The sequence below is a fragment of the Choloepus didactylus genome, chromosome 7, assembly GCF_015220235.1.
Source record: "Choloepus didactylus isolate mChoDid1 chromosome 7, mChoDid1.pri, whole genome shotgun sequence".
NCBI classification, from domain to species: Eukaryota; Metazoa; Chordata; class Mammalia; order Pilosa; family Megalonychidae; genus Choloepus; species Choloepus didactylus.
Window position 1 is genome coordinate 127,665,127 of NC_051313.1, and position 22,568 is coordinate 127,687,694.

A 22,568-nucleotide genomic window follows, 5' to 3' on the forward strand; every position below is an offset into this window, starting at 1 on the left:
TAATTATAAATAAATATTGGCAATCAGCAATTATACTTTAGCAGTAACAAAGACAAATATATACCTCTTTTTCCTTTTACTTATGATAAATCACGTGGTGGACTTCTTGTCAGCAACCACAGAATATATAGGACAATGAAAGGATATCATCAAAGTTCTGACATAAAATAACTCTCAATTTCAAATTCTGTACCTAGATACATTAGTTTATGCATGAGAGTGAAGCAAATATTTTTTAGACAATGACTGAAAAGTTTTACTACTCATGTATACATTCTGAAAGAATTACTGTTGAAGAATATACTGAAGTAAGGAGATTCAACTCAGAAGAAAGGTCTGGATGCGAGAAGCAGTGGTCTTTGTATTTCTTGCTTTCTCTGTGTTTGTCACTCAGATGCTCTCTGTTTACCTGTCCCAATCCATCTGCCTTTATCTCTCTGTTTCTCTCTGTCTCTGTCTCTGACTGACTGACATTCAGTCTGTGTCCCACAGTCCCTGTCTAGCAGTTTCTGTCTGTCTCACACTGTCTTTGTTGGGCTCTCTCTGTATGTCTCTTGACTCTGTCTGACTCTGACTCTGTCTGACTCTGACTCTGTCTCTGTCCCTTCCCCCCCTCTCTCCCCCCTTGCTGTCCCCTCCCTTCCTCTGTCTCTGTCACTCTATCTCCATCTCTCTGTCTCTGCATCTATTTCTCCATCTGTCCATTTCCTCTCTATTTGTCTCTCTCTGTCTGTTCCTGTTTGTCTCTATCAGTCTCTGCTTTGATTCTGTCATCCTTGTGTATGTCCCTTTGTCTTTTTCTGTCTATAGGTCTGTCCCTCTGTCTCCGTGTGTCTGTTTTTCTTTGTACCTCTCTCTCTCTCTCTTTCTATGTCTGTCTCTTTCTTTCTCCATCTGTTTGTGTCCGTAATTCTATACTATAGGTGCCCACTACATGTTGCATGAGCTGCTGGGGCAGACTAATGAAGATAGTCTTTTACAATTTGGTTCTGTTTGTGTCGCTGATGATTTAAAAAAAAAAAAAGAAAGAAAAGAAAAAACCTCTTTGTGAGGCTGTGAAATGATATCCCAATTGTAAGCAAGGCTTCTTAATTTTGTACAAATGTATTTCATTCAACAAATTATGGGATATCAACTTGGATGAAAAATGGTGTCTGCCTGCACATATCTTGGCACATCTTGGTAGATATTCAATAAGAAATTAAAGAAAGAAGTAAAGAAAGAAGGGAGGGAAGGGGGAGGGATGATAATCTAACAGGGTAGATATACATAAAAATGATAATCTTCAAAGCTGAAATTAAGTAAGTTCATTACAATCTTCATTCATGCAATGAAGACACAGACATAACTCATTGGAGGAGATTGCTTTATATTTCCTCATCTTGGACTTTTTAACCTTGCATTCCACGTCTTTTACCTTAACTCCTCTACTGAAACCGTTCTCACTAAGATTACAAATTGCCAATCAATGGCCTCTTTTCTGTCCTTACCTTATATGACATTTCAGGTGTTCTAGACTCTCAGAATTTCTTTTGACACCACTATTCACTAGTTTTTCTGGTACTTTTCAGACCAAATCTTTCATTCTTTAATGGGCAAATCTTTCTCTGCTCGCCCTTTAATGCTGATTTTACTCCATGTAATTTCTCTGGTGACCATATACAAACAGCTTTAGTCACCATCTAAATGCTTAAGAGTCCCAAAGAGACTTGTCAGCTTTCTTTCCTAAACTCCAGACACACAGATTTATGCATTCATTCCATAATATTAATTGAAAGCTTATAATATGCCAGGCACTATTATAAATAATGCTGAAACAAACCTCTATATACTTCCAGTGCTTTCCTTCCATGGCAGTGGTTCCTTAATAAATATTTCCAACATTGGAGTACCGTGGGGAGCAAACAAGGGTAAAGCCTTGTCCTCCCTACAGAGACAAATCCCCCATTCTCCGTCACTGCCCACATCCCACTCATCATCAGTTTTGCAAACATAGTGCCTTCTCTTCCTTGGCCATTCCTCTGATTAAGGTCTTCCAAGCATTCCCCACAGCTCTCAGGGCCAAGCTCAGATGCCATAGCTTTGCTGTGGATCTAGCCCCTGCCCAGCCCCACAGAGATCTTTTCTCATCACATTCATCTGTGGGGGTCATATCACTGTACCTTCAGTTTGTTGACACCATTCAGTTTAACTCACCGCTGTCTTTCTTAGTTGTATTTCCTCCCTGGAATGTTCTCCCTGCCCTTCTTTATTTAATTCATTTCTAAAGATCACTCAAGTTTATGCTCAAATATTAACCTCGTTTGTGAAGCTTTTCTTGACCATTCATCCCTTCTTAGGGCCATCTAGAATGTCCCTCCTTTGTGGCCCTGTTGACTCCAATTGAACTTCAACCATAGCATTTAACATGCTCCAGTGGATGTTGTGAGTGCTCTCTCATCTACTAAACTATAAATCTTGTTGTAATGTCTTAATTATTTAGTCTAGCATACTGCTTAAAACATAGAAAGCATCTATTAACTGTTGGTTGAATATATATGTAAATATATTTTTTGGACTTTTGCTATTTTAATGACAAGATTATAGACATATAGAAAATTTAAGGGAAAAAACTCATCCATGGATTCCACCATTTTGACAGATTTACTTTTATTTTTGTATGTTCTCCTCCAGCCTTTATGTGCAACGTTTTTAATTTTAACATCTTGGTTTTTAAAACATCGTATAATTAGATTTTTTTCTAAGGAGTGATATCATTGTTACAATTCTTATTTTCAATAGCTGCATAATAGTTCATCAGAAGACACCTATTGAGCACTTAAATTGTGCAACACATTCTTTTAAGGGCTTTGTGCATTTGATCTTGTTTAATCTCAGTTTTAATCCTATAGGTGGTGCTATTATTGGACACATTCTATACCTAAAGAGTTTAAACATATTTGAGGTCACAGAGCTAGCATTGGAGCCAGCACTTCAATCCAGATAGTCTGACTATAGAGTCCACCCTTATTCACTACTGTGCTAGAGTGATGTACCATAATTTAGTAAGATACACCATTCTCTCATTGCTGGCTGCTGAGGCTGCTTCTAATGTTTCATTATTTCAGACGACGCTGTAGTGAACATCTATGTCCAAATAGCTTTTTCCTTCTACTGAAGCATTTGCTTAAACAGTCCTAGATATAGAATGACTGGGCCAAAGGCTATGCAATGCAGGCAGCCAATTCAGCACCCAGCAGTCGGCCTAGTGGCACAGTCCTTGGGCCTTCAGTACATGTCGTGGTAACCGTTCCGCAAGGCGGAGCATCGAGTGGCACCTGTGACTCCTGCCTAAAAGGAATTTGTTTCTTGCTGCTGTTTCTTATATTCACACTGCCTCTTTTTCTCATTTGACGTCTTTTGGGCTCTGTGGTGGTGGAATGCTCCCACACCTAGCTACATTAATGAGCCAACGGCTTACCCTGCATTAGCTTCAGCGTAAGTGACAATGCCTGCTCCTTTCTTAGAAGACAATAGGTCACCCTTTCTGCTCACTCCCACTGGCCACCTGTCAACTAGGCGGTAATCCCCCTTCCCAAGCTTTGAAAGAGTTAGCTAGAAGAAACAAAAAGGTAATGATTAACAAATTCAAAAACATGAACACAAAAAATAGTTATAGGTTGCTTGGTACTAAATAACAGGAACTGTTATGCCTTTGCTGAAACACTGTGTCTTGCTACGCTCCAGGGAGTCTGTCCCTGCTAGCCCATTGATCATTGTGTAAGAATAAATAATGTCTGAGATTTAGCCAAAATATTCTAGTATTGTGTGCCTGAATGCTAGTGTATATGTTACAGAGAATTATAAAAATAAAGCTCTGATGCTCTGCTTGGTCGGAGATTCCATCTTCGTACCCAGACACAACAAGGTGTCTGTCTCCTTCCTTCGCCGACTCCAGCCCCCCCATCAGGACCCTGACTGTTGCTGAGGCCGGCCCTCGGCAATGCAAGATTTTTTTGCTTTTACTGTATATTGTTAAATTGTTCTTCCAGTTACATCAAAAGATCATCAGTAAAGCATGAGAGTATCTGTTTTATTTTTCCCTCACAGAATTAGATGTTATTTACGTAAAGATTTTCTTAGTTGGTAGGGTAAAGCACTACCACATTATTTTAATTTGTATTTCTTTTTATCAAAGTGAGACTGAACATTTTCATATATACCCACGTATATATATATACAGATAGATGGATAGATAGATGAATATAGCCAATACAGGCAGACTACACACACACACACACACACACACACACACACACACACACACACACACACACACAGTTAGTCCCATCTTGTGAAATGTCACCTTGGAGCCATTAAAAAGTAATTTAAACAGCAAATTCATACTAGTTGTTTCCTTACATTATAAAACTTATGATAGACCTTTAATGGAATAGTTGCAAAATCTGTATAAAGCAATTTGACAATGTAGTCCATGAGAGCCAGTGAGATTTTTTAAACTGTCTCTTGATGAAGAACAAATACTTCATTAATTTGAAAATGTGGTCATGCCTGAGCTCCTTTGACATCAAATATAATCATAGCTGACACCAGAGGGAGCCCAGTAAGCATTCCATGTGAAATATCTTCAATTTTTAATGTATTTCTGAAATGACATTGTAGAAAATGTACACTAAGATTATGAACACTTTGTTTAATAGTCCCAGGGAGAAAAATAGAAATCAGTGCTTGACATGCACATTCAGGCTTCAACCTTTCTGTGAACTGGGAAAGATATAAGAATGGTGATTAAATAACAATTATATAACACCCACAGACATCTATACAGATCTTATTTCAGTTGTTATTTTCACTTCTTGGAAGTGTGGGTGTTAAATAGACCTGCTTCAAAGCCCAGCTCTGCTACTTCTGAATTGAGTGTTCTTCAGCAAGTTACCCAACCTCTCTGTGTCCCAGTCTCCTTACCTACTATGTATGGTAATACCTACCTTTTTGAAGATCACCTTGCAATAATATCAATAGAGCACCTGGCATGCAGCACAGGTTCAAAAATATCAGTTATTTTTTTCAACCAGAGGTGGTTTTGCACCACAAGGGATATTTGGCAATGTCTGGAGACAATTTTGGGTTGTCACAAGAGGATGGCGTCTAATGGGTAGAGGTCAGAAATGCTCCTAAACATCTTACACTGCTCAGAACAGCCCCTCATGACAAAGAATTATCTGGCCCCAAATGCCAATAGTGCCAAGGTTGAGAAACCCTGCTCTAGAGAAATCCAGTCTCACCTCTAACACTCCTTTGCCAAGAGCCTATTCTGTGTCAGATTCTATGTGAGTTTCTGAAAATATAATGAAGTATAAAGACCTTGCCATTCAAGGGATTGCAGTCTCAATGAGACTATGGCTTGCAACAGTCTGCAAGTTTGGAAGTGGGAAATGGTGAGGGAAGTGCAAAGAACACCCTTTCTGTTTTGAGCAGGCAGCTTCAGTGTCCTGCTGCAGGAGGCACATGGGGGCAGAGTGTCCTGGACACCCTTAGGCTGTCTGCACACCCGTGGAGCTGTCCAGAGTCACTGTCACAGAGCTTGTCACTCCTTAAACTAGACTTGCTTGGGAGGGATGTGCTGTTGGCCTCCTCAGCAAGCGACCGCCGTGTTCAAGCCCCCAGGCCAGACGCCAAGGCACGGGCTCTGCCCTTTCCTGCAGGGCTGGGCTGCAGGAGAACAGCTCCCACCTCCTGATGCCCAGCACGACCCCCACCTCCCACCCCCAACCCCCAGGTTCTGGAGCGCTCCCCGGGGCTCTTGTTAGCCATGGGAGAAGAGGCGTCGCTTCTGCCCACCCCATTGGCTGGTGGAGCGTAGGGGAAGTCCTGGGTCAGAGGCCCTGCTCTGCCCCTCTCTCCCTGATGGACTCAGGAAAGTCCCTTGGCACCTCAGCGTCCATTTCCTCATCCTGGCACGGAGGTAAGAATCCCTCATGAGTCTCATGGTCCTTGAATATTCAGGGATGGGCAGATATAAATTATTACCCCCGTTTCCTTTGCTTGTCAGGTCCTGACTACCCAGAATTTCTATGGCCAAGCTCACATTTACCTCCAATTACTATTGTGTGGCTTTAGGTAGCCAACTAGAGAAAGGGGGATTCCCGTTTTTTTGAGCACCTACTATACATCTATTCTGTAGTAAATACTTTACATCCAGCATTGAAGATGCAGGTATGGAAAAGCATTTGAGCATCCAAGACACTGAGCAGTGGGGCTGCCTGTTTCTGTCTTCACCCTTGAAGAGAGCTCCCTTCTCAGTTTAACAGCAGTCTGCTTAGGGGTTCACATTTGTCTAAACAGGGAAAGAAAAAGCCCGTGCCACCTGTCTGAAACCTCTGCATAAAATCTGTATTCATGACTCTATAGACAGATCAGAAAGTTTTGTGAATCAGGAAGTGGGAGCTCCAGTGGGGCTGATTTCATGGGCATCCCTTTGTGCCATTTTTGAATGAAATCTGGAAATGTAATTGGATATATTTTCACATGGAACAGCAGCAAGGAAGCCAGTCAGTGGACCATCAGAAAGGAATGGCAGGGGTAAATTTTGACCCTGTTGCCAGGGGAGAGGACACGAGAGGGTCAGTCTGAACCCAGGCTCTCCAGAAAGGGGATCCTTGAGTCGGACCTGTTATTCTTCCAATGCTTGTTCTTATAAGGGGAAATGTGCAGGCATGTAACAGACATGTCTTAAAAAGTAAACGTGGACTATAATAAACACAGGCCTGGTGAACACTTTCCTTTCTTGCTCACATCTCCTAACAGACGTGTCCTAGGGAAGTCTGTGTCCCAGGCAGCAGCTGAAAAATGGAGGGAAAAGCCACTGTGTCTTTCAAACATTGACTCCTGCAGCAGTGAAGGAGGGGTTGGCACAGGCCTATACTTCTGAGTGAAAAACAAAAAACATTTTAAAAGCCTGCTTTTCACACTCTTCTCCTGGCACAGAGGTGTCCGAGCTGGAAGGCCATGTGCAACACACAGTGCCTGTGTCTTCTCTGAGATGGGCTCCTCTGTGCCAACACAGAGCCACAGCCTGCGTATCCGAGACCGAGGGGAGAACTCCTCTTATCCTTGGACTTGTCGAGAAACAAGCTTTGGGTCTAGGAGCTGCTATCAAAGGCTTGGAATACTTCTGTAGTCATTCAGTCCCAATATACAGTCCCCCCTATCTCAAGGGGGGATATCAGCTCATACTCATATCAAGAAAGACATGTGCAGTTCCTATGGGTCATAATAGAACACCTGCGGATGCCCGAGAGGGCCCGGGGTCCGAGGCGCTGGCTGCGGGATCCGCCACGGAGTCGTCATCTGTGCCTCTTTGCTGCTGCCCTCGCCAACCAGTCAGAAGAGCTCGGGGCTGGGGTGGGGAAACCTGGTGGCAGGAAGAGTCAGGCAGACTTGGGGCTGAAGCCAAGGGAGGCCACGGGGGTCCCAGCTTGCTGAAAGCTCCATCTAACCCAGCGAGATAAGGGTTTGGAAGACAGTTGATTAGCTGACATCTTGTGCATGGAGCCAGCACTTCCCATCTGTCTGGGGTGAAGGACCAGTTGTGTATTTTCTAAATATCCACTCTGTTGTGGACTATTACTTTTATCAAATAGAATAAAAATATATGGCTAGCAACATGAAATAAAAATATAGGTAAAGTAACCCACAATTTTTTTATTGCCAGGTTCAACAGACAAAAAATTGTATTTAAATAATAATTAGATAATTATTGATAGATAATTTGAACAAACCTAATTTAGGGAAAAAGAGAGGAATCATACCCCTGTACACATTCATTGAAAATGTGCAAATAGGTGAACAATATAGATTATACTTGTCTCCTTGTGGACAGGTGACAATTTTCAAACTGGCCATCACACTTTTTTGGGTGGCACTGTTCTAGACAACTGAGCTCCAAAGAGGAATAAGCAAGACCCTCCACTGGAGAGCAGGAAAGAAAGATTATATCCATTTGTTAATTTTTTTCTTAACACATATTCTTGTTTTTGTGTATGGTTTACAATGGATATATTAGTGCAGTATATGTCATTGCATGTAATTCAAGAACAAGTAAATGTAAACATATTAGGGAATGCGAATGTGTTTTTACAATCGAAAAACTATGGATATAGCCGTTGTGGAGCGATGGTGGGAGTTAGTGGAGGTGTCCTGGAAAGTGGGTGTCCCGAAATCCACTGCTCCTGCAAAGCGGGTGAGGACAGCAGAGGCTTGGCATGGACGATCGTCACAGCTGCCTGGATGCTGAGCAGTCACAGAGCCTGGGACAGAGGCCCAGGGGCTTGGTCCATTCTAGTGCTTCTCAAAGTGTGGTCTGCAAATCACTTGCATCCAAATCGCCTGGGGCACAAATTAAATGCACGTTCATGGACCCCAGTCCCATAGTTTCTGCCTGGAGATTCTCTGCACAGTCAGGTTTAGGAACCGTGGCTGAGACACAGGGGAAGTTTCTGAGGTTGACGGCTCTGGGGCAGGGATGCTGTTGAGGCACAGAAGACCTTTCCTGTAAATACCTTCGCAGCTTCAAGTCCAGGCTTAGCACCGCTCGGGACACCAAAGCTCAGATTAGGGCTGGGAATCCCGGTGGCAGATTGGGCCTTGAAAGCCATTGGGGAGATGTCAGTGAGGGAAGTCAGGGTGGGCAGCATGCTGGCAATTTCTCCGGGACCTGGAAGGAACACTTCTCATCACCCCTGTGATGATGAGTCGGACCTCTTAATGCTTCACTGTTTCTCCACTCTCTCTTGTAAAAGGAGCTGCTCAGGGGTCTGGAAGAGAGATCTAAGTGGTACCACGTGGGCCAGGATCCGTCCTTCAGAGCTGCCACCAGCCCACATAATGCTCCTGTGAGAATCAGAAAAAGGTTCTCCACCGCCATGGTCTGACGCAGGCTGTGTTGCAGCCCATGGCTTGGCAATTGGAGTGTGGCTGGATTTCATCCCCTGGCCAGGTGTCCGTATCAAGACACAATATGTCTCAGGGGCTCATAACCTCTCAGTGTGCTTACTACCTCACAGTGTTAGTTTCCTTTGCTGCAGAAAAAATTACCCCAAAACTTTGTGACTTGACAAACATTTATTATCTCCCAGGAATTTGGGAGCATCTTTGCTGGGTGGTTTCGGATCAGGGTCTCCCTTAAGGATGTATTTAAGTTGTTGGTGCAGGTTCCAGAAGCAGAAGGCTTGATTAGGGCTGGAGATCTGCTTCCAAACTCACACACATGGCTTCCGGCAGGAGGCTTCAGTTCCTTGCCCTGTGGTCTTCTCACAGGGCTGCTCAAGTAGCTGGATTCCCTAGAGCAAGTGACCAAAGAAAGCAAGAAAAAGTGCACCCAAGATGGAAGCCTCATGTCTTCTATAACCTAATCTAGGGGGAGACGTATTGTCCTTCTCTCAGTCACACAGACCAAGCTTGGTACAATGTGAAAGGGACGATAAGGGTCTGATTACCCAGAAGGGGCAACTATGAGTCTGTTTTGCCAACAGATAATTGGCAGGACCTTGTGTTACCATTAAATCAGTGTTTCCCAACTTTGTCAGGTCATTAGAATTGCCTGGGACACTTGTTGAAAATACAGATTCCAGACCCTGCCCCCGACTTACCAAAGGAGGTTGAAGTACTTGTGAAAAGGTCTCAAGTGGTTCTTATGACCAGGGGAGTTTGGGAAATATTCTAGACTACTATGCCCAATGTGTGTTTGCTGAAGGAATAGAAAGTGGTGGAGAAAGCCCGGAACAGGTCTTCAACTTGCCAGGCTCCTGGGGCAGAGCCTGGGAAGGTCTGAGCCAGATGTTTCAGGTCACGGACAGGGTGTCTCCATTTGCCAGTGCTGCTGTGACAAAAACCACCCAGGTTGGCTTAAACAACAGGGATTTAGTGTCTTACAGTTTTCAAGGTGAGACTTCTGACATCGAGGTGTCAGCAGGCTGTGTTTTCTCTGAGGTCTGTAGTATTCTGGTGGTGGCTCAGTCTCTGCCCCCCGTCACATAGCTGTCTCTCTCTTCCTGTCTCCTCCTCTACTTTCTCCGAACTCCTGCTCAGTCGTCTGAATTTCCTCTGCTTATAAGGACTTTGCGCTTATTGGATTAAGACCCACCCCAATTCAGTTTGGCCTCACCTTACCTAATAACATCTTCTTAATTATTAAGTCCTATTCACAAATGGGTTCACACCCACAAGACGAGTGTTAGGACTTACATCTTTTGTAGGGGCTGTGGGCTTGGGAGCTGGGGTGTGAGGTGGGCAGTGCTGTGGTGAAGGTGGGAATGGATTTATGGAGCTGACTCAAACTCACTCTCAGAGCCAGGACAGCTGCTGAGGCCTGCACCTTAGCTAGGAAGCAACGGCATGGGGAAGGCAGAGAGCCTGCTGCAAGGTTTAGGGACAAAAATCACTGCAAGGCCTTCACGACTGAGGTTACCCAGCTGGATCTTTTCTTCTCTAAATTATGTCTTTCTTTGCTCTTTGGGAGGCTCTCTTCCTTCCAGCCTGCGACTACTGTGTGCTGTGAACATACTGCAAAACAAACCTTGCCAAAAGGGACACGCTTCAGTTGGCAGCTAAGATAAGATTCAGATAAAATGGAAGAGGCTCGACAGGGAAAGGTGGTTGTATTAGTTTTTTATTGCTTCCATAACAAATTACCACAAACTTAGTGGTTTAAACAACACAAATGTACTAGTTTGCAGTTCTGTAGCTCAGAAGTCTGACATGGGTCTCCCATGCCTAAAATCAGGGAATCCCAGGGCTGTGTTCCTTTCTGGAGACTCCAGGGGAGGATCCATTTCCTTACTCATTCAAGTCGTTGGCAGAATTTGATTCTTTGCAGTTATAGGACTGAGGTCTCTTGTCTCCTTGCTGGCTGCCGGCTAAAGGCTGTTTGCAGCTTCTAGAAGACACTGTATCCCTTGTTTGCAGGCCCCCTTCCTTCATCTTCAAAGCCAGCAATGGTGGCTCAAGTCCTTGGGTTGCATTTCCCTGACTCACTCCTCTGCCTCTTTTTCCACTTTTAAGGGCCCATGTGATCACACTGTGCCCATCTAGATAAGGCAGGATAATCCCCCCATCTCAAGGTTCTTGACTTAATCGCTTCTACAAAATCCCTTTTGCATGTAACATGTTCTCAAGTTTTGGGGATTAGGACATGGACGTTTTTGGGTTGTCCTCTCCCACCAGCCACAGGAATTACAGAGTGAGAGCAGGAGTTTTCTCTGCCCTGAGAGGTGCTTACAGGTCTTGTCTGCTCCCATTGGAGAGTCCTGATAATGCATTTAAGGGAGAGATAAGACATCCTTATTGCATTTTCCTTGAACATCTCAGCTGCAAGTTTATTTCAAGCTACCTCTCATGTTTCCCAACTTTTACACAAAGCTGTTCACAATTTAGATTGCAGTGCAACTCTCCTTCCAGAAATATGATGGACCTCTGTTGTATTCCTTTATAAAAATAATGCTTGCTTTCCTGTTTATAAAATACACATGCTTTTTGTAGCAAATGTGAGAGGAATGAGGGCAAATTTAAAGGAAAAGTAAAAATCATGCCAAATCCCACCAGGCATACCCACATTTAACATTTTGTTGACTGTTTTCCTAGTCTTTCCCCATGCATTTATGCACATAAATATGATTTAAATAAAATTGGGATCATCCTGTTTATAAAGTTTAGTTTCTTGGTTTTTTAACTCTGTTATATTGTAAGCATCTTTCCATTCTGTTACATCTTTTTTGAAAGCTTTATTCTTTGATGTCTGCCTTGTACCGATCACACTAACTACCATCATTTATATAACCATTTCGTTACTCTTGGACATTTAGATTCCTTCCTGGTTTTGTCTATTGTAAATAGTCCTGCAACAAATATCTTTTTGCATAATGGTCTGTTGAGATTTCTGTGTCCAAAAGTCAGTTGCCTTTCTTTTTATAAAATAACTTATTATAGAAAATTTGTGGAGAAAATAGTATGATGACCCTCCACACTTGTCACCCACAACATTTACTCATGGCCAATTTTGTTTCCTCTCTACCTCTGCACATACTACTTTGAAACGAATTGAATCCCAGACATCATATTTCATCTGTAAATATTTCAGTATGTAACTCAAAAAGATGATGTCAGTTTTCTTTTTAAAGTGACAAACTTCCAAGTGGATGCAGCGCTAAATCAAAGGAAATAATTTTTATACCATTTAACAAGGTATATTTACCACTATCTTAAGCCACGGGGGCCCTGAATTTTGCAAAACCGCCCATTCTCCTTTGTGTTTTGTAATCTCTCACCCTTTTCTGTGTGTATTAATGAGAGTTAGTACTAGAAAATCAGGCTTTCTCTTGCACCCTGTCAAATGTCTTATCGGGCATTCCAGTCTCCTTTTTTGTTTGGGATAAGTCAACCCTGTGGTTATGTGTGCAAATTTTAGGAAATAACACTGAAACATCGAAACTCACTTCATTCACTGAAGTTCTCATCTTTTAATTGGAAAATATTGCACTTGAGGTCATTGTGCCAGTTTGAATGTATTATGTCCCCCAAACACCATTATCTTTGATGTAATCTTGTATGGTCAGGCGTTATCAGGGTTGATCAGATTGTAACTCTTTGAGTGTTTCTTTGGAATGAGTCCCACCCAGCTGTGGGTGATGACTCTGGTTGGATGGTTTCCATGGAGGTGTTGCTCCACCAATCCAGGGTGGGTTAAAGTTGATCAGTGGAGCCATATAAATGAGCTGACATAATGGAAGGAACTCAGTGCAGCTGTGAGTGATGTTTTGCAGAGGAGCTACAGCCAAGAGGGACACTTTGAAGAAAGCACAGAAGCTGCAGATGAGAGACAGCCGTTGAAAGCAGACTTTTGCTCCAGAGAAGCTAAGAGAGGACAAACACCCCAAGTGCAGCTGTGAGTGATGTTTTGAAGAGGAGCAAGCTTGCTAGAGAGGAATGTCCTGGGAGAAAGCCATTTTGAAACCAGAACTTTGGAGCAGACGCCAGCTATGTGCCTTCCCAGCTAACAGAGGTTTTCCGGACACCATTGGCCATCCTCCAGTGAAGGTACCCGATTACTGATGTATTACCTTGGACACTTTATGGCCTTAAGACTGTAACTGTGTAGCCAAATAAACCCCCTTTCTATAAAAGCCAATCCATCTCTGGTGTTTTGCATTCCGCAGCATTAGCAAACTAGAACAGTCATGTTCAGTCCTCCAGGGCATCTGGTTTTCATCCCAACTACACCTCCCTTCCCCTCTTCCCTCTCTCCCTTTCTCTACAGTGGGTTCTCCCTTCCACTGTCCAAAGACCACCCAGGCAGATTCAAGGACTGTTGTTTTTGTTTGTTCTGCAATTGACAAAGGATAAGTGACTAAAAGATGACTGATAGCTTTCCAGCCCCTATAACGAGAATACTAATTTAGTCCCCTTCTTCTGGAATATGGGCTCTGGCTCTCCTCAAAACTTGCTGAAAGGGGGAGGCCATGAATGAACTTACCAGATGCCTGAGAAGAGCAAGTTAGGCTGAGGTGAGGGAGGGTTGAGGGAAGGAGACACCAAGAGTAAGGGGCCCTCCCTCCATGCCAGGGGATTCCAGGGCTGGGGCGAGTGCTGTAGTGCCCACTCCTTCTGCCTGCTTCTCCTGGCTTTTCTCTCTTCTGCTGAGTTTGTGTTCTCTGTCCATCTACCTCACTTTCTACTTGCCTCGCTACCTGCAGAGTGACCTCTCCCAGGTTCAAGCTTATCAAAAGTGGTTGGATATGGTGAGTGCTGAAAGGGAGAGCTCAAAAGAGATACACAGGAGGCCCATTTTGAAAAGAAGGCTGGCAGGGAATTTAAATCTGCATCCCCCCCTCCTTCCAGCCCTTTGAGACTCCTCCCTGCTCTTCAGGCACAAACCGGTCAACTTCTTGTCACTCAAGAGGGTCTATACAAAGCAACAGGAAATCGTTCCTCATGAAGAACCTCAAGGTCAGACTGAGTCAACGCCCTCGAATGTTCCCAAGAGGAAACATTCCAAAGGACTAGTCACCTTAAAGGCAAGGAGGCACATTTATTCCTTGCCATAAGAGCTGGTTTGGACAGGAGCCAGGCCCTCCTCTTAAATGAGTTGGTTGAAAGGGAGATGAGACTGCAGAGCCTTTTACTTGTTGCATTTGGAGCCTGGGAGATTGGACAGCAGCTCTCTGCCCCCGCCTTGTCCCTCCAAAAGACAATTAGCTGTGATTACACAAGTGAGTGCCAGTGGGAGCCAAAGTGGCCTCATGAGAGAAAAATGCCCCTGCACGTTCTTACTCATTTACATCACGGACTGCTTCAACCATGTCTCCATATTCCTGACTTTTATCAGATTCTGAAAAAAGATGAAAGGGGGGGAACTGCCATTAACAAGCATATGTGTATTTGACTGAGAATGCCCCTTATCCAGATTTATCTCCAGAATCAATAGTAAAAAAAATTAATCCTGAAGGTTACTTGAAGTGAAGAAAAATAACATTTCTAAATCAACCATATTGGCACAGCACGAGCATTTTTTATCACCCTGCGTTCAAATCATTTAGGGCCATTCATCCTTTATAGGCTCATAGAAAGACATTTTCCAAAGTTCTCATGAGAAGCAGCACCATATAGAGCAGGAAATGTACCTTTGGTGAAGGACCAGGTTTTTTTCTTTTTTCAAATTTTCTATCCTTCATACGCCAATACTTTTGTGGACTGTGATAAAACTAAATGTTAGAAAAATGCAATAGACATAAAATTTACATAGTAATATATAGTAATACTATATATACATAGTATATATAGTATGTATAGTATATATAGTAATATAATATAACCTAATATTAATATAGTATAACATAATATTTAGGGGTCATCAATCCATGGCCCTCAGGCCAATTCTGACTCGCTGCCTATTTTTGTAAATAAAGTTCTAATAGAACAGCTATACCCACTCATTTACTTATTGTCTATTGCTGCTTTTGTCCTTTAATGACAGAGTTGTTCGGCCATTCATTTCAACAAGGCTGAAAATTTTTACTATCTGGCCCATTACAGAAAGGCCAACCCCTGGAATCTAATCTAATCTAATGTTAATGTAATATAAAATATAATTAATATAATATAATGTAATGAACATAAAATTCTTCTGAACCATTTCTGAATACGTTGCAAGTATCATGACTTTTTGCTTCTAAATACTTAAATGAGTATCTCCTAAGAAAAAGCATATTCTCTTATATAACAATAGTGCAGTTATCAACTTTAGTAAATTTGATACTGAAACACAACTTTTATATAATCCAGGATTTCTCAGCCTCGGCTCCACTGACATTGTGAAGCAGATACTTCTTTGTTGTGGGGGCCGTCCTGCACATAGTAGGATGTTTGGCAGCGTTCTTGGCCTCTGCCCACTAGATGCCAGCAGCACGTCCCACCCCAGTGTGACAACCAGAAATGTCTCCAGACTTTGCCAAATCTGCCCTGGGGGCACAAAATTGCCCCCTGTGGAGGACTGCTGAGCTTATCTGCCTTGCATATTCCAATTTTATTACTAGATCCATTAGTGTCCTTTATGGAAGGGTTTATTTTTTCCAGAACAGAATCTAGTCTGGGGTCATGTAATGACTTTAAGTCATCAAGTCTCTTTAGTCTCCTTTATCTGGACCATTTCCTCAGCTTTTATCTTTTATGGCATTTTTGAACAATAGCGTCTTTTTCTTCCTTAAAATGTTCCTCTCTTAGGGTTTGGATGATATTTCCTCACAATTGGATTCAGGTTACACGTTCTCAGCCAGAATTCTGCCTGGGTGATGATGTGTCCTTCTCAGGGTATCTAGTGCATCTGGAGGCACACGATGTTCATCTGCCCCTCACTGGAGACTTGGATCACTCAGGTGTTGTTTAATTCTTTATTGTAAAGTTACTACTTTTTTTTTTTTTTTACTTGCAACTAACAAGCATCTGTGGGGAGACAGTTTAAGACCATGCAAATATCCAGCTCCTCATCAAATTTCCCCCCAGATTTAGAATCAGCTAATGATTCTTGCCTGAAACAATCCTTACTATGATGGCTACAAAATGATGATTTTCTATTTCCAACACTCCCTGAACATTTCCCAGGAGCACTCAGCATTCTACTGCAAGCAGGAGTCTTCTTTTTACATTTGTTGGCTTGTTTATTATCAGTATGGATTCAAGAATTTTCCTTTTCCCAATGGTTTACAATTTTTATATATATTTTATATATGTATATAAATTATCCTGATACTCAAAGTTTTCCCACATTTGATGTGTTGGATCCTTTTTAAGCTGGCTCCTATTTCCTATGTCCCTGTCATTTGTTTGAACACTTCCTTACTTTTGTTATAATGAGATATTCTAGGCTCATCTCATACCTTCCCTGCCCCTTAATCAGCCATTACCCTGAAGACCCCTGGTTCCTTTGAGTGTACTTACGGGGTGGGCAGCTTCTGATACGGCTCCCATGGATGCCCACCTCCTGGCAACCACCTTTTTATGTAATCCTTTCCCCTTAAGTGTGAACTACACTTGGTGACTTTCTTCTCATCAATAAAATATCCAAAAGGGATGGGAGTTCATGTCCATGAGTAGGTTACAAACAACTGTGACCTCTGTCTTGCTAGCACTCTTTCTCTTTCTCCCTGGCTCTCTCACTTTCTAGCTCCGATGAAACAAGCTGTCCTGTTGTGAAATGCTCTATGGAGAGGCTCATGTGAGAAGGAACCAAGGGATGCTCCCAGCCAATAGCTCATGAGGAACTGAGGCAGAGCTCTGTCCAAAAGTCTGCCAAGACCTGAATCCTGCCAACAGCCATGTGAGTGAGCTAAAAAGTGGATCCTTCCCAGTGGAGCCTTGCAATGACGGCAACCTTGCAAGAGACCCAGAGCCAGGACCCAGGTAAGCCATACGCAGATGCCTGACCCATAGAAGCTAGGAGATTGTAAATGAGGTTGTTCTAAGACAGTAAGTTTTGGGAGGTTTGTTACACAGCTGCAGATAACTAATACACAGGATGAATTTGGAATTACCTCTACCACTACCATTAGACTGAAAATTCCCTAGTAGATGGGGAATGGGTCTTACTTTTCTCTGTATCTTTAGCAATTGTATGTCCCTGACATATTTTGTAGGTATTTAATAGGCATTTGCCTTAGAGAAAATTTGAATTTCAGACAAGTTTCCCATTAAATCCTCCATCAAAATTGCAAAATGAAGACTTGATGGAAGGTATTGCACATATTTAAATATCAGTCTCCCAACAAAAGTATTTCAATGCTTCTTGGCTCAGAAAAATTAGAAATGGCTTCCTGCTTTGGAATTTCAGGTAGAAAAGGAAGGAAAGAAGTCAAGTATTGTCCTACAGAGAGTAGAACTAGGACCAGTATGAAAGTTAGATGGAAGCAGATCTTATCATCATAAGAAAGAATTTAGCCACAATTATTTTGTCCAAAAATGGAAAGAATCACCTGGAAAGACAGTGGCTTTATTGCCATCGGGGGCATTTGAGCAGGAGCTGACCACTCTGGGGAAGGGATGCAGGCATGCGGGCTTCACTGTCAAATAGGTACTTGGAAGAGGTGATCCCTGAGGACCTAGACTGGACCATATTCCCACGAAATAGGAAAATGGTCAAATTTTAAGTGCCATTAAAATGCAAGCAGCATTTCAGTTATCAGTCCTCTAAACATGTGCATGAGACCCATTAATTTCTCAATAGATCTGTCTGGAGACATTTTCAAATTCCTAAACTCATAAGTATCATAGTAAGTAACAAATGTAAGTGGAAAAAATCCAGGTTGAAATGTAGCTTATAAGGGGTGACAGTGTGATTGTGAAAACCTTGTGGATCACACTCCCTTTATCCAGTGTATGGATGGATGAGTAGAAAAATGGGGACAAAACCTAAATGAAAAATAGGGTGATATGGTGGGATGATTTGGGTGTTCTTTCTTGCTTTTATTTTTTATTCTTATTCTGATTCTGATGTAAGGAAAATGTTCAAAAATAGATTGGGGTGATGAATGCACAGCTATATGTTGGTACTGTTAACAGTTGGTTGTACACAATGGATGATTGTATGCTGTGTGAATATATCTCAATAAAACTGAATTTTAAAAAAATCCAGGTTGAAATTCTGATGCTGATCTAGGCTCAGACACTAACTAAAAACTTGCTCTTGTACACCAGCCTCTCATCCTGAGCTATTCAGTTATTCTCTCAGTCAAATTATAAATTTTACTATGTGAATGCAGGAGATTAGTCCAGTTCACAGGTAAAGGATGACTGTTGATAAGTTGAGTTTAAGACATGCCAAGTTTGAGAAGCTGTGGGACCTCCAGCTGCATTATTCTTTTCAACAATTATTTGAGTAGTTATTTTTTTTCTATCTCCATTTACAAATGTCAAAAACCCCAACTCAAAATGGCTTAAAAAGAGAATTTATCCTCTTCCATAATTGGAAGTCTCAAGGTAGGTCAGGCTTCAGGGCTGTAGATTTAGCAGCCCAATGATGTCATCAAGGGCTCCAATTCTTCATCAGGACCATTTGTTCTTTTCATGTAATTCTATGTTTTCATGTCCCCAGAACTTTCATTACATCTTCAGTAGCACCAAGCACTGAAGAGCTTATGATAGGTCCTTTATCCCCCAAACTCTATATAATTCAGAAGAAAAAATAATTGTTTTGGTGACATAAAATATACCTGAGATTAAAATAACATCTTTCTAGATTTTTGGATTGCAAAATTCTGAGCAATAATTTACCGAAGCTGGCCTCTACTCATTTGGGGGAGTGTCTTTGCTCTCTGTCCACCCAAATATGTAGTTCATCTCCCTGCTGGGTCATGTGGCACTGATCTCTCTCCACTAGACTGTAAGCTCTTCGGTAGCGGCTTGTCTGTTACTCATTATGTCTCCTTGTCTAACCTGGCGCCTGGCTAAATGAAGGAAGCAGTTTTAGTGTCCCAGTTTCCTCTAAGGAGGATTCGTTAATAATCTTTGTGTCTTGCCTCCGCTACCTTCCTCCTGCTTTCTGCCTCTGCTTACATAGAGGTGTAAGAAGAATAAGGCAGCAGAAAATAGAATGAAATCTAACACACACACACACACACACACACACACACACATAATGGGCATGGTTCTGGCCAGTCCTATGCATTATTCCTTGAACAATTCTATGAGTAGTTATTTATTTTCTATCTCCATTTACAAATAGGAAACTGAGAAGTTGGGTAATTAACTCAAGGTCCCCCCATGAGTTCTCTGCAGAGTTGGGATTTGGGTCCAGCCCTGCTGGCTCTTGGCCTAGTGCTCTTTCCCATATAGGCCGGCTGTTCTCTTTCTGAGTGGAAGGGACCACTTCTATCTGGGTAGTCAAAGACCACCTCCTAAAAGAGATGGGCTTTGAGCTGTGCTTGAAGATAACAGAATGTTTTGATGTGTGGAATCCTTTCCACACGTCAAGGAGGGGGGCACAAACAATAGCTGGGAAGGCTCCCAGCCCTCTAGCTGGAGCTAGATGACTCATATAAGGCAGATCTGGTTAAAACTTTTTGCATACCCTGAGAGCTACAAATATGATCTTGTAACAGGTTGTGAGTCTGCTGCAGGTAAAAGTTGTAACCAATAGGGAGCCTCTTAACATTTCTGTGAACCCAAGTCTGGCAGAAACCAAAGGTCAGGCTTCCATGGAAGCAAGTTCTTTCTTCGGCTTCCTGAGATTCAGGATGGGCAGGGAGGGGGTAAGGGGTGGAGAATGTAAATGTAGAATGTTGAACACCCAGTCATGTAGGTGGACACCTCTGTCCTGAAGAGATTACCTGAATCTTCAGGTATTGGGAGTGATCCTCTGTGTTTGGAAGACCACTTGGTGTACCCATTTAGCTGAAAAGATAAGGCAAAACATTTGGAGATGCGTTTCCTTGGCAGGAACAGCTGATGGATATGATCTCACTTTTGTGTGGTGTGATGGTTAGGTTCATGTGTCAGCGTGGCCAGGTGATAGTGTCCAGGTGTCTGGTCAAACAAGCACTGACCTAACCATTACTGCAAGGACATTTGTAGCTGGTTAATAAACCAGAAGGCTGGTTTATTAAACCATCAGTCAATTGACCACACCTGTGACTGATTACATCAACGAAGGGTGTGTTTTCCACAATGAGAGAATGCAGTCAGCTGGATTTAATCCAATCAGTTGAAGACTTTTAAGGGAGAGAGATAGAGGACCTTCACTTCTTCAGCTACCCAGCAGAGCATTTACTGAGGAGTTCATCGAACACCTTCATCGGAGTTGCCGGTTTGCTGCCTGCCCTACAGAATTTGGACCCGTGCATCCCCACAGCTGCATGAGACACCTTTATAAAATCTTATATTTATAGATATCTCTTGTTGGATCTGTTTCCCTAGAGAACCCTAATGAATGCATGGGGGGAAAAAGTTGGAATTTTTTTCCCTCTCCCAAGAAGTGAAGAGAAAAATGCCCAGAACAATTTTGAGTGGGTTTGATTTGGGTGGAATTGACCCCTGCACCACCCAAGCACAAGATCACAGATGGGGCTGGCTGGTTTGTTCCTTAAGTAATCTCAATAATGACCTTTGTAAGCCTAGAAAATGCTTATCTAAGCAGAGACGGGAAGATGACGCAGCCAGCTAAAATGCTCTGGATTCAAGGGATTTATATTGAGAATCTACATCTGTTAAAGGTCACGTTCAGCCCTAGAACATGTGAACCAGTCCTGCCAGCCCCCTGGTGACAGTGTGCTTTATCTAATTGCAGGCTGCCTTCTTCTCCACAGCTCTTTTGACTGAACAAATGCTGCCTTTTCCACCATTGGCTTAATTTGGAGTTATACAAATGCTGTAATCCTGATGCAACAGCTGAGAATGGCTCTCAGATAATCACTCTGCAAAGTGATATCATTAGCAATATTACTGCTTGCCTGCAGATTACTATAATTGTGCATGTGATAATCAGTGCTGACTCAGAAAGGTGCAGATTTATAAAAAAGACACAAAGAGTGTGTGCCATACAAGGGTTGCCTCAAACTATTCTCCCGCTCCCCCACCCCTGTGTACAATGTTTTCTCACTCAGTTCTTCTACCATCTGCACATAGATAACTAAAGGGGCAGAATTTTACCCCAACTTCTAGGAGAAAATGTGTATTATATTTTGATAGATGACAGAGGGCTGCCTGGTTATTTAAGCTAAAAATGTAGATCTCAAGACAGTTCCCGCAACAGGGGGAATTGTGAGGAGATGGTGGAGTAGAAAGCTCCAGGAATCAGTCCCTCCACCAGAACAGCTATTAAATAGGCAGGAACTGTCTGTTTTTGAAAGTCCAGAGTCCAGTAGAACACTGTACAGCATCCAGGGAAGAGTGAGAGGGAGAGGCTGATCAATTACGGTAAATACCAGTAAATTGCTCTCTCTTTAGTGCAGATACATTCACCCATCCACCACTCTGTCAGAAGGCAGTGTGGGGTCCAGCCCCTGGTGCAGTTACTGATGACAGAGAGGGACATAAAAATCCAAGATGGTGGTGGGGGGGGGTGGTTTCCAATTGCTGATCACTGCTTTTGATTAGCTGCTTTGGATCGCTGGGGTCCTAGCTCTAATTTTAAAAAAGTCAGAGCAACATAGCCAGACAGTCCACGGAGTTCGGAGTTTCAGGTGTCACGGTCAAAGCTGGCTGTGTCAAGAGGTGGAGCAGAAGGTCATGGCTCACTCTCTGGGGCTTGGTAATGTGAGCATCTCCAAAATTCTTCTTTAAACTGCACATGGAGGTCAGCAACTTTGTAAACCAGAGAAAGAGCATCTTCTGTCAGCAATTAGAAATGAAGTAGTCTCGAATGCATTGTCTCATTTAAACCTCAAAACAGGCTGCAGGGTAGTTATTTTCATTATTCCTTTTATGGATTGAATTGTGAACCTCAAAAAGATATGTTCAAGTCCTAATTCCAGGTCTCATAAATGTGACCTTACTTGTCTGTGAAAAGGTGATTAGTTAAGATGAGGTCATACTGAATTAGGGTGGGCCCAAATCCAATATGACTGGTGTCCTTATCAGAAAAGGCAATTTGGACACAGACCCAGACGAATGGAAGGAGAAGACGTGTGAAGGTGGAGGCAGAGATTGTGGTGCTGCATTTCTAAGCCCAGGACTGCCAAGGATGGCTGGCAAACCACTGGAAGCTAGGAGGGGGCAAGACAGGATTCTCTCTGCAGGTTTCCGAGGGAGCAGGGCCCTGCAGACAATCTGACTTCAGACTCCGAGCCTCCAAACCCATGAGACAACACATTTGGGGTGTTTAAGCCACCAAGCTTGTGGAACCATGTTACAGCAGCCCTAGTGATGAATACAGTTCCCATGTTGAGGAAAAAGAAGGAGTTGAATGAATTGTGGTATAAACCAGAGTAAACCCCAGGCATTCTAACTCCTGACCCCATCTGGCTCTTCTGTGCCGCTGCTTTACACTGGTAACAAATGACTGGCATCAGATTCTTCCATGAGAATGG